The following is a 12699-nucleotide window of genomic DNA, read 5'->3' as shown; positions in this document are numbered from 1 at the left end:
GTTCTGGAACAAGAGGAATGGCAGAAAAGGCCAGGAGGTAAGAGAGCCCTGCCCTCCAAGGCAAGCTCCTGCAGCCCACACTCCAGCCCACAGTGACTCCATGGAAAAGGAATTCAGCAGGAGGTTTGGACCAGATCCAGCCAGCCATCCAGATGATTTTCGCCACCCTTCACAAACAAAGCTGGGGAGGCGGGGGGACACCCTAGAGTCCCTTGTAGCAGGGCACCAGGGGGCAACTCCATCTAAAATTCCTCAGACTAGGGAGCTGCCCTCTCTGGCAATATCCCAGGCAGCAGCTGCTCAAGATCACGCTCTTGGTGTCAAAGGTGGGGGTGGGGAGGTAGCCAAAGGCTACAGGGGACAGGTGCCTCATTGAACCCTCAATCGGCCTGGCTGTGGCCTGCACTTGTGCAAGTCATGATGTCCCCACCGCCTCCCCACCTAAACTTCTGCAGGGCCAAGTTGGGGTGCTAGCCCTTTAAAGACCCACCCTGGACATTGGATCAGGAGCCCTGAAGATAGGCCTTCAAGAGAGGAAGGGGTGGAGGGCGGGCACAATGAAAAGCTGCCTGGGGTCAGGAGACCTGGGTCCAACAGGGTAAATCCTGAAGTGGGGGAGTAGGCAAGAAGCCCCAGCACGGCCATGAGAAGGGGGTTTGCAACGACTGCTGTCACTACTGAGCCCCCGCTGCAGCCCAGGCTCAGTGCTGTGCACTTTATGCTCACCACCTTGTTCAGTTCTTACAACAGCTCCCAGATATAAGTCCTGTGATTCTTCTCATTCTGCAGATGAAACTGGGGCTCAGAGAGACCTGCCCAGGGTCACACAACTTATGAGTGGCAGAGCTGGAATTCAAACTCAGAAAAGTCTGGCTCTGAGTCTAATCTCTTAACTATTCTCCTTCCAGACTAGGACTCTGGAAAGAGGAGAAACAAGAGAGGCTCCAGCGCTCTTGGATGATGGTCTGCAAAGCCCTCTGCTCCCTCATCTTGTGATCAATGCCCCTCAGCAATGTCTTCTCCCCTGAAAACCCAGCTGCCTAGAACAACTCCTTCTTTCTCCCACTTCTTCCTTTCAGGAGAAGAGTTGATAAACTCATTCTTACTAAGGTAAAAAGGACTGATAAGGCATGAAAGATGAGTAGAGTGGGAAGATCACTATGTTGGGAGTCAGAAGACCCCAGTTCTTGTTTGGCGTAGAAAGGGACAAACCCTTTCCCCCACCCCTACCACCCACTGTGGACAGCTGCTTGTTCTGCCCACCACTGGGGCCCGTGTGGATGGAGGATCCACAGGAGGGAGGTGGGGCCGGGGAAGGGAGGCCAGAGCAGAAGGTCAGGACAGGGAGAATTCAAGGAAATGCTTCTTCACAAGATGCCGTCAATGGGAGTGTCCAGCCAGGGTCGGGTGGGGCGGAGTGGGACAGGGAGCCAGGGGTAGGAATAGAGATTGGCTCAAGGCAGCCCATTGTGGTAGTCCAGGGGTCTTGGCAACAGGAAGGGTAAACAGGCTGGGTAAACTGTCCCCCTGGTGAGGTCAGGAAGGAACCAATGACTGGTCACTGCACAACCTCTGGCTCAGCTGGGGGCAGGAAAATGGAGAGGCCTGAGTAATGGCCTGGCTACCTTGCCAGCCCCTTCCCCATTCCTCCCACTGAAAGGAGGAAATGACACAGGCCCCATGCCCTGGGGAATTCTCCATCCCCAGAGTCATGGCGAGCGCAATCTGACTGGGGTCGGCAGACTGCCAGACCTCCTCTTGGGAGGAGAATAATCTAGACTTTGGTGGGAAGGACTGCCAGGCATGGGAGAAGACACAGAAATGGGGTGGGGAGCCCCAGGCCCAGCCCCCGCCTCACCACTCACAGGCTGGCAGAAATCACCACATACCTCTCCCTTGATGCCCAGAGGACAGACTAAGATCAGAGGGGGGATGCCACATGCCCTGTCATCCCCAAGCCACAAAGGCACCTCCGGGTGCTCATCTTACTCACTCTGCTAGGTCCTCCCTGAAGCCAAGCTTCCCCCTGGATGCTCCTGCCGGCCTTCAGGCCTTGGTTCTCAAAGCCTCCGGCAAAGGCAGCCAATTGCTTGGCTGACAAAGCCAGGAAAATCCCACATCGGCAGCAACGTGAAGGAGCTGGATATGACTTTTCTCCTCCACAGATGACTCAGCCCAGCTCTTTATCAGGAAAACCGATTTTGCAACAGCCTTTTAAATGGCCTCTCCACCCCCAGTCTCTCCCCCGCCAATCTACCCGCCCCACGCTGCCAGATTCATCTTCCTCCCTCCGGGCTCCACTCATGCCTCTCTCCTGCTCAAAACCCTCTGCTGCCTCCCCAGGACATGGAGGATCAAGAGGAGAGTCCTCATCCTGGCATTCAAACCCCTGCCATCGGGGCCTGCCCAAGAGCTCACTCACCTTCTCTCTGTGCCCTCAGCAACAGTGGAGGGAGTTCAGTGGCTTGCAGTTCCCACAGCTGCCCAGTGAATTCCTGCCTGCAAAGCAGCGTTTGCACAGACCCCTCTACCGGGAACCCTCCTCTGTCTCACATCCTTTCTACATGCCCTAATCCTTCAGATTTCCGGCCTACCTAGAATGCCACCACCCCCTCCAAAAAGCCTTCCCTGATTCACCAATGTTCTGTCTGCATCACTTAATAACCATCACCTTGTGTATTATTTATTCTAGTAAAAGTAATCTTTCAGGGTGTGCTCACCACATGCCAGGTCAGCAGGACAGGGCCTTACTTCACTTACTCCCACAGCAACCCATGAGGCCAGCACTATCCTCATCTCCATATTAGAGAAGACGCTGGCTCAGAGGGGTGCAGCAACTTGCTCAAGGTCGCACAGCCAGCCAGAGGAAGAGCTGAAATTCAAGCCCAGGTTGGCCTAATGCCCAGTGCAGGGCCAGTCACGTGGGCCATGCTGCCCCCTCCCAGTGTTTTGCTTTGTAGCAATCAGGGTCTGGGCCCTCTTTTCCCCCAGAGACTGCAACGGCCTCGAGGGCAGGGGCCTCTACTGCTTCACTTCTGTATTCCTCCCTTGTCCCCACCACATCTTCCACTGGCACTTGCAGAATAAACATGAAATCTATGAGAATGACAAGAGCCAACATTTTGGGAGCACCAGATGCTGCCAAGCCAAGAGTTTAACATGCCTTTTTTCATTTAATCCTCACAGCAACTCATAGAGGAGGTTCCCTTATCCCCATTTTGTAGATAAGGAAGATGAGGCACACGGAAGCAGCTAACTCACCCCAGGTCTCACAGCTTAGCAAGGGGCCCCTGCGCTCTGACTGATCTCAAGCCTGGACGCCTTCTTTCTGAAGAGCTCCCCACAAAGCAAATTCACCTTCCTTACTCACCCATCCAGGCCCAGCCCAACAGCCATTTCTTGTAGGAAGCCCTCATCAATCCATTCATACTCCTAGATCAGTGCTCCTCCCCTGTTCAACCTGGCCCAGAGGCCCCAGAGCAGGAACAGAGCTCAGAGGAAATGGCAGGTTGAGAAAACTCAGAAATCCAGGGGAAGGAGGCTGGGCCTGGCCAAACTTCTGGTTTCTCTCTGCTGGCAGTGGGTCGGAACCAGGGAGGGCAGAGATGGATGGGTAAGGGGAAGCTAAGATGAGGGCTCCACAGTCAGCGCAAGCCTGACCCATCTTCTATCCTTGCAGACCACAAGCCCTGCTCCCTGTTGGCTGACCAGGGCCCTGCCAAAGGCCAGGAGCCACAGCCTCTCTCTTGCCTATTCTACTGGGATAATTATTAATCTATAATCAGTCAATTTTAGAAATTTTGAGATAGTAACCCAGAGAGAGGCAGACTGAGCCCCAGGTATACAGCAAACTGAAAAGGGAGGGCTCACAGAGAGGATCACAGGATCGCAGCCCAGGCTTCCACCTCTCCAGTCCAACCCTGGTGAGCTAGGCCTGTGCTCACGAAGCCCCCTCCTGCTGTTTCACTCTCCTCACCCCCAGCTCCCTGGAAGCCTTGGGAGTACAGAAAGAACCATCACACCCTGCCTTTCCAGAGAAAACACATAATCTAAAAGACAAAAAGGTGGCAAGCCAGGGCAGGGAAAGAGGTGGTTTCCCCTAAACAGTGCCTCTGCCAGGGTCAGGGCGGGGCCTAGGTCATCTGTGGGTCCCCTCCACTCTTCCCAGGGCCTGACACACTCTGGGCCCACCACAAAGATGTGGTCCTTCCCCTTAGCCCTGTGCCAGCCTAGGGCCAGGACTGGTCTCCGTCCTCTGTAAATGTCCCCAGACTCAGCAGAAGCCATCACCCAGGAGGAGTTGAAACCATCACTGTGTTGATTAAATAAACTACTAAAGGACAAGCACTTCCACAATCCAAAGCCTCCCCCTTCACATTTTGCTTCACCATTCATCCCTGGAGACGAATTTTAGATTTGTCTAAATCCAAGATTCATCTAGATTCCAGATCAAAGATCTAGAGGGTGGTTCCTGGGAGTGGGAGGAGAAGGAAGGAGAGAGCAACACGTTTGTGAGGGAAGGAGATGAAATCTCAAATCACTGTGTTAGACCTAAGGGGAAGAATGTTTCATGAAGTGAGGGGAGAACATAGAACCTAAGAGAAAGATGAATTAGGATGAAGCAATCCAGGAAGTCTTCCTGGAGGAGGTGACATATGTCCTAGCTCTTGAAAGGTGGAGATAAGGAAGCACTCTAAGCAATGATGATAGCTCAGCAGAGACTAGGAGGTTCAAGATAACCCCCACCCCACTCCCCTACCTACCCCACTCCCCTACCTACCCCCATACCCCAAATCAAGACCAGCTGAATAGAAAGGAAACTTTGATAGAGGAACACACCCACTGGGCTCGCCCAGAGGCCAGGGGTGAATGGGGAGGGCTAGGCACAGTTCCACAGGAGCTATGTACATTACCAGGCTCATGCCCGGAGACCAGAACCTGGGCCTCCGGGTGGGTTACATAACTGCCCCCCACTCCTTGGGCCACAGAGCCAGCTGGGACCCTCCGCCTCCACCTCTCCTGCCATCTGTCTCAGCAGCTTCCTTCTTATAGGAAAGGACGCCGTGCAGCCCAGCTGAAAGTGAAGGACAGCGCCCTGTGGTAAATTCCCCACATTCCTTCCTCACAGAAAAATAAATAAAGAAAAAACGCAGGAGGAATGATAATGACAAAGTCACCGCACATGGGGTAAACAACAGAGAGATGAGTTTTATCCCCAGGAGGCGTCATCACCAGCCTGGGGCTCTGGACAGACAAACCTGCCCCCAACCCCTGTGGGTCCCCCAGACGGGGTCTCAGGCGCTCTCACAGCTGCCAAAGAAGGCGCTGGGAATCCCTCAGTCGTGGCAGGTGGTCACCGTGTGCAAACTCCTCAGGGGCCGGGTGCAGTCATGTTCATTACTCAAGTTGCTGCTTACTGAGCACCGAAAGTGTTATCATTTTTCATCATGTTGTTTTATTTTATCCTCACAAGCTGTGAGTTAGGGAGTACCATTATTCCCATTTTACAGATGAGGAAACTGAGCCTCAAAAAGAAAGGTTTTGTGATTTGTCAAGGTTATTTGGCCGGTGAGTGGATTGTGGGTTTCCAGCCGGCCCCTCACTCCCGAATCCATTCAGCCTGCCCGCTCCTCCCACAGACAGCCCTCCTTTACCAAATCCAATCAGAGGTGCAGCCAGTTCTTCCCCCATCTATGGCTCAGCAAGGCATCCTATTCAAATTGCTGGGCTACCTTCAGTAAATCACTTCACCTCTCTCAGTCTCAACTTCATCATCAGTAAAACAGGGATAATAATATCTGCTTTGCAGAGTAGCTGCTGAGTAAATGAAATGCAGCAATGATTTCTAAAGTATAAAGCACTGTGCACACATTGGGGGGTGGTTAACTGTAGGCTTTTGCACACACCCACCTCTGCATAACTCGACCAGGCTGGGGCTGTATCTGTCTCTCTCCCTGTCTTCACCACCCCTCTCTGGGTCTGGTCTCACTCTTCTGCTCATTATCAGACACAGTCCAACCCCATCCCCCTTCCCAACACCCCCCACCCAGCATCCTCTCTGCACAGGGGATCCCCATGTCACTTCTAGCCAGAACCAGTTTTGAACCCCAGGCCCCCTCAGAGGAGGACACCATGGCTCTGGGGTGCTGGAGGCTGCTGACCCTGCCACGGCCCTCTCCTCTGCTGCCATTCACCAATTACCAGGCAGGTCTGGCCCCACTCCAACAGGAGGAGTCTCCTGCCAGGGAGAGGCTGAATCATGCAGTCCTGCCCTCCATGTTTCCCTCAAACTACAAAAGAAAAGAAGACTAGAAGTCAGGAGATTTGGTTCCAGGGTCTGTCCTGTCACAATTTGGGTGAGACACTGGGCTGATCCCTGACCCTCTTGGGGCCTCAGTGCATCCAATTTGTCCAAAGGAGGGATTGGACTGGACTGGTGGTTCCTAGAGTGTGGTGCCCCCACCACTAATGGAAGCAAAAAGGATTTTAGGTGGTACCTTGATATTTAAAATCTTAATAGTTATATACATTTCAAATGTGAATTGGAAAAGAGGTATAATGAACACACTTGTGATCTCAGGTATATTACTGCTTAAGGAGAGGCTAAAGTGGACATTTCACTAACAAAATTTAAAGAAAATATGTATAGGTGGTGCATGGATTCATTCATTCAACAAGTATTTATTACACACCAACTAAGGGCCAGGCACCGTTCACAGGCATGAAGGGAAACAGATTAAAATCTCTGCTTGCATTCGGGTAAGGGAACAAGATAATAAATACACAAGTAAGTCAGATGGTAAATCCTATAAAAAAATAAAGCAGGGACTGGAGATACATGGACTGTAAGGGGTGAGGAGTGATTTGCAAAGGTAGATATGATAACCAAAGCCATCCTCACTGAGAAGGCACATCTGAGCAAAGAACGGAAAAAGGTGAGAGAGTGAAGCATATGCTTGTCTAGGGCAACAGTGCAGGCAGAGGGAACAGCAAGTGCTAAGGTCCTGAGGCAGGCTCATACCTGGCAGGTTTAAGAATGATAGACATAATGTGGAGGTAGGACACGAATAAGAAAAGTGTGGGCTGGGTGCGGTGGCTCACACCTATAATCCCAGCACTTTGGGAGGCCGAGGCAGGCAGATCACTTGAGGTCAGGAGTTCAAGACCAGCCTGGCCAACATGGTGAAACCCCGTCTCTACAAAAAATATTTGCCAGGCATAGTAGCGCATGCATGTAATCCCAGCTATCTGAGGGGCTGAGGCAAGAGAATCACTTCAACCCAGGAGGTGGAGGTCACAGTGAGCCAAGATTGCATCACTGCACTCCAGCCTGGGCAACAGAGCAAGACTCTGTCCAAAAAAACCAAACAAACAAAAAAATGTTTTCTCTAATGGCCCTTCTCCTTCTGAGCTCTGCATTGCAACCATTTCCATACACACACACATACACCTGCAACATACACGCATTCTCAGTAGCCTCTTAATGCTGGAGAGGCTCCAGCCGGCAGCAGCACATCCTCCTCTGCACGTATGCCCACACACAGAGGTGCTGCTTGCTTCAAGCCTGTGCTACACACAGCGGAGCGTGCCCAGGCACGCATGCACACCCACAGAGGGGGCAGGACGTACACATAAATATGTGCACACTGAGCACCCGCAGGTACACGGGACTCATGTGGAAGGCTGGCATGGATGGATGGGCATCAGGTACACACCTTGTGGGACATATGTGTTTCCTTCCTGCCAGCCTGCCCCGTCTTCAGGTAACCGAGTTAGCAGACAACTCTTGCCTTGAGGGCACATGCTCCTGGAGAATGGACAGTGCACCGATGGTATGGTTTCAAATTCACTTCTCCAGTATCTCTGCATCTCAGTCATAGTCTCCCTTTTCCAAGGGTACATTAAAATCTGCCACTTGATGCTCAAATGACCCAGGGGATCATGTGGCTGTGGAGAGTGTCCCCTTTGTGTGTGTGTGTGTGTGTGTGTGTGTGTGTGTGTGTGTTAGACAGGGTCTCACTCTGTCACCCAGGCTGGCAGGCTGGAGTGCAGTGGTGCAATTACAGCTCATGGCAGTGACCTTCCAGGGACAAGTGACCCTCCTGCCTCAGCCTCCCAAGTAGCTGGGACTACAGGCATGCACCACCACACCCGGCTAATTTTAAAAAAAAATTTTGTACAGACGAGGTCTCACTTTGTTGCCCAGGCTGGTCTCAAACTCCTGGGCTCATGCAATCCTCCTGCCTTGGTCTCTCCAAGTGTTGGGATTACAAGCATAAGCCACTGTGCCCAGTCAAATGTCCCCTTTTCTATCCTCATTGCCATTAAATGGGATAAGCCATATGAAATGCCCACCATAGCACCATACACCTTAGCACCACCACCAGCATCCTCACGTGTCACCAAAGTCATCTCCACCTTCATTCCTCTAGGGCACTTGGAGGCAACTGAACAGTAGAGGGAAAGGACCAGGCCAGGAGCTGGAGATGTGGGTTTTAGCCTCAACCTGGTCTTCAATTCAATGTGAGGCCTCTGGCAAGTTCCTTCCCCTCTCTGGTCCAGATCAGAAACTTGCAGGTGCTTCAGAATCCCTCAGGGAATGTGGTCAAGATGCAGATTCCTGGGCTTTATCCTAGACCGGAGGAACCACAGAATATACACCTTAACAGGCTCCCGAAGGGGTTCTGTGTACAGCCAGGATGGGAACCCACTGGGCTTTAGAGTCCATGATCTTATAACTAAGTGTGTAAGTTAGTTAACACAAGAAAATGTCTGGAATACAGACTTGCACACAGTAAGACTCCATAATGTTAATAAAAATACATTTAATAAAATGTATGCATATAATTGTCTTTTTTTAATTTTTATTTTAATAGAGGTGCGTTTTCACTATGTTTCCCAGGCTGGTCTTGAACTCCTGAGCTCAAGCAATCCTCCTACCTTGGCCTCCTAAAGTGCTGAGATTATAGGAATGAGCCACCGCACACAGCCTATGATAATTATATATGGTAATTTTATAGCATTCCTTGAATATGCACAACACTTTTATAGTTTTCCTAGCACTTTTCATCCATCAGAGATAGAGACAGAGCAAGGATAGTTACACCATTTTACAGACTAGAAAACTGAGGCAGAGAAAGGGCAAGGGACCTGCCCAGGATCTCACTGCACATGGTTCGTTGGCTCCTAGCCAGAGCCATTGGCACAGCCTCATGAGGTGCCCCACCTCGGGGCCTTATCCTCTCATCCCATGTGATTTTGACTCCCAGCCCCCAGTGTAACTGTCCTACCACTCCAGGTTTATGAAAACTCTGAGCACACATGACTTCTCCACGACTCTGGAGAATAGGACAACCTCAACCAGTTAATTTCCTTCCAGCCACAAGACCCCTCTCACTGGCAGTGCAGGGAGTTCCCAGAGCCCTAACGCTACACACTACCATCTGCTCTAAAATAGTTGTTTTATTCTAACTAATCTGAGTTCAACCTGATCACTAGCTATGGTGACATTTAGCAAGCCTTATATGTGCGGAGCCTCAGTTTCCTCTAAAAGATTCTTAATTCCCACTCTGCTACGTTATTGCTCAGATCGGCTCTCACACAGGCAAAGGCCTGAAACCTATACTACTGCACATTAACTCTCTGGCTAAAGTGTGAGCTCCTGGAAGGCAGGAACCCTGTTTCCTCCACCCATGCACCCACACCTACAGCATGTAATATGTGCTCAATAAATATATGCTGAATGCATGATGAAAGGAAATGATATGGCCAAAGCAGCTCTTTCCTAGTCCTAACTGACCATGGTATTTCATGAGTCATTTCCCAGGCCGAGGGGTAGGGACTCTGAGCAGGGATGATCAGGGCCAGAAGGAATGGTTTCTGGGTCCTGGGAAATTGCCCTCCCCTCTGCACAGAGTGGACCACCTGCCATGGCTGTGATGAAGGCCACGCTGGGAGGGCGGTGTTCTGGGAGTCCTGAATGTAATCCTGTGACTCACAAACGTAAATAATGCACCAGTATGTTCTCTCCTCACCACCCTGTCACACTAAGAATAGCACCGGCTACTCTTTCAGGGATTCCAAGGGGAAGAGGGCAGGACAGCAAGATAGGGACAAGCAGGGAAAGACGTCACTGGCCTGTGGGCCATCAAGCACTCCTTCTCCAAACCCATAAAGCAGAGGAGCCTGGAGGGCAGAGCCGAAAGGGCCCTTAGAGGCCAACTGTCAGAAGCTCTCAAGGGGTGAGCAGATGGCACCTGCCCCTCCACCAGCCTGTTTTATCTTTTCCTCCTCCTTTCTGACGCCCATCCTAATAAAGCCTGTGCCTCTAACTTACCCCTCCACACTCCTCCCCCTCCTTGTTCATGGGATGAATAAATATACAGTGGGTGGGTGCCCTCTTATGTGTTTATATGTAAAGCTTTAGAGAAGGAAAAATATGCTATAGATTTTCATTTATCATAAGTTTAAAAATAACTGACCTAGAACAGTGCTTCTCATAATTTAAAGTACATGGAAATTACTCAGGAATGTTGTCAAAATGCAGATTGTAATTCAGGAAGTCTGGGATGAGGCCTGGGATTCTGCATTTCTAACAAGTTTGTGGGTGATGCTGATACTGCATCCATGGGCCATACACTGAGTGTAGAAAAATTAGAGTATTTATCTATAATAGAGATGGGGAAATTGATGCCCAGGGAGAAAAAGGGGTGTGCCCTAGAGCGTACAGCAGAGCTGGGCTCAGGATGCAAGCCTCCTGCCTGCCATCCCAGGGTTTTGGCTCCAGGGTTGGCGGGGGGTTGGTGCCTGGAATGGAACAGGGGACAGGCAGCCGTTACAGGCAGTGGAAGTAGGTCTGGGGCAGCCTTCATTCAGACACAAGCTGACCCTCCTTTGTCCACAGACTCCCACAGGGAATAAAAGGAAATAAGAACTCACCTGAACAGGGGCACTCAGCTTGAGTGACCGCAGCCTCCTGCCCAGGAACGCACTCTCACCGGCTTGCATCTGAGGCCTGCTGGGCCTCCATAACCCTCCTTGAAGAGAAGGGGGAGAGATGGCCCCAGACTCTGCATTTAGCCACCTCAAGAAGTGGCTGGGGGGGCATGAATGGGGTCTGTCGATAGCACTATCAGGGTGGACATCCAAGGGAAAGAGGAAAGGAAAGGAGGAAAGACCCATCTCCTAGATCAGCACCAGCAAGCTCCTCTTTCCTATGATCCGCCTCAAGCCCCTTCGCAGGCTCCAGGCCCTGTACCACCAGCCCCACTGCCCTGACCCCCGCGCTGCAGCTCCCGTCATGGTGCTTCACCTCCCAGCCTGCCAGGCTCCAGCCATGCTGACCCTCTTTCTAGTGCTCGGCCAGCCCAGCACTTTCTCCCCTCAGGGCCTCTGCATTGGCTGCTCCTTTTCCTAGAGCTCTTTCTTCCCTTGCCCCCTTGGCTGCACCTTTCTGACCACACTTCTCATCCTTCAGGTCTGTTCACAGGTCCCAAGGCCCTCAGAGGTCACATTCTCCTGCCACAACACTCTCTGCCTCTTCCCTAAACGCTCATCAGCTTTGTAATTCCATAAGGATTTGTTTTCACGTCAGTCTGCCTGTCCCCGCAGGGCAGGGACCTTGGCTATGTCCATGCCCCTGTGCCTCGGCCATAGCTGGGCCTGAATAAACATTTGTTGACTAAGTAAAAGAGCAAATGCATGAAACACTGCTCACATCATGACTCCAAAGCCTCCTGCCTTCATGCTTCCATGTGACCTCACTCACCCGGAGTTGTACAGGATTGGGATTTGCACAATTATCTGGGTACTGGCCTCTGCTCTGCTGCACCCTAGCTGAGTGGCCACTGCAGGTCACCTCTCTGAGTGGGGTCTCCTGCAGTGTCTGTCAGGTCTAAATGAGAGAAGAAATCCGGGAAAGAACTTTGATTGACAGCATTACTCTGTCAATGTTTGAGGCCCAGAGAGGGAAAGGGCTCATTCAAGGCCACACAGCCAGTGTATGGGGATGCCAGACACCCCTGGCACAGCTTAAAGTCCACAGCTGAGCTTCAGGCCCGCCCAAGCTCAGTAAGAGCACCATCTGCCTGGAGGCTGGGCAGGGATGGAGGAGGGAGAGGAGAGGGTGGATGGGAGCATTCAGCCTCAGGCCCAGAGCCAGGGTATGGTGGGCGGGGCCCCCAGCAGGAGACCTGAGTGGGGCCTGGCAGCCGGGCATGGGGGAGCCAACTGGCTCGGGTTGGGTGGTGGCATGCTTGTTCTCCGTGCGCGTGACAGTCTATTTTTTAATCAGTACTCTCGCCATCCCCCAACTCCATGTGCCCTCCCAAAGGGCCCCATATTGGGAATAATGTCCTGGCTGAGGAGGCCAGGGCCACCTTAGGGATCCATGGGAGTGTCCCCAACATCTCATCTTCCTATGGAGCCCACAAGAACTAAGCGGCCCAGAAGGCAGGACAGGAGGCTCAGGGATGAAGCGTGTCCTCTGCCTGTGTGACCCTGGGCTGCTCCCTAAACACTCTGACCTCAGTTTCCCCTACCTGTACAATGGTGGCGGTGTGCCAGACTGCATGGGAGTTTATTACAACTCAAGCACTTAGGAGCCACTCAAGTTCCAAGGCACTAACAACGCCCACTCATCAGGCCATGGCAGAGCCTTCCATACCCACAGTGACTGCAGGGCACCCTTGATCCTCTCTG

General features: G+C 51.9%; 1 protein-coding gene across 4 annotated transcripts in view; it reads right to left on the bottom strand.

The window, feature by feature from the left end:
* SYNPO (synaptopodin) overlaps window positions 1-12699 on the bottom strand; it is a 41037-nt gene that overhangs the window by 16326 nt on the left and 12012 nt on the right. The window contains exon 1 of one of the 4 annotated variants that reach the window (XM_055386223.2): window positions 4914-4936. The exons of 2 other annotated variants lie outside the window; for them this stretch is intronic. The gene's annotated coding sequence lies outside the window, so the exon portion shown is untranslated. Of the gene's footprint in view, window positions 1-2422; window positions 2493-4913; window positions 4937-12699 lie in introns of those variants that run through there. One more of the 4 variants, XM_055386221.2, reaches the window with a different exon arrangement.

Source organism: Gorilla gorilla, chromosome 4, assembly GCF_029281585.2.
Source record: "Gorilla gorilla gorilla isolate KB3781 chromosome 4, NHGRI_mGorGor1-v2.1_pri, whole genome shotgun sequence".
Taxonomy (NCBI): Eukaryota; Metazoa; Chordata; class Mammalia; order Primates; family Hominidae; genus Gorilla; species Gorilla gorilla.
This window is presented reverse-complemented; position numbering and strand designations above follow the sequence as displayed.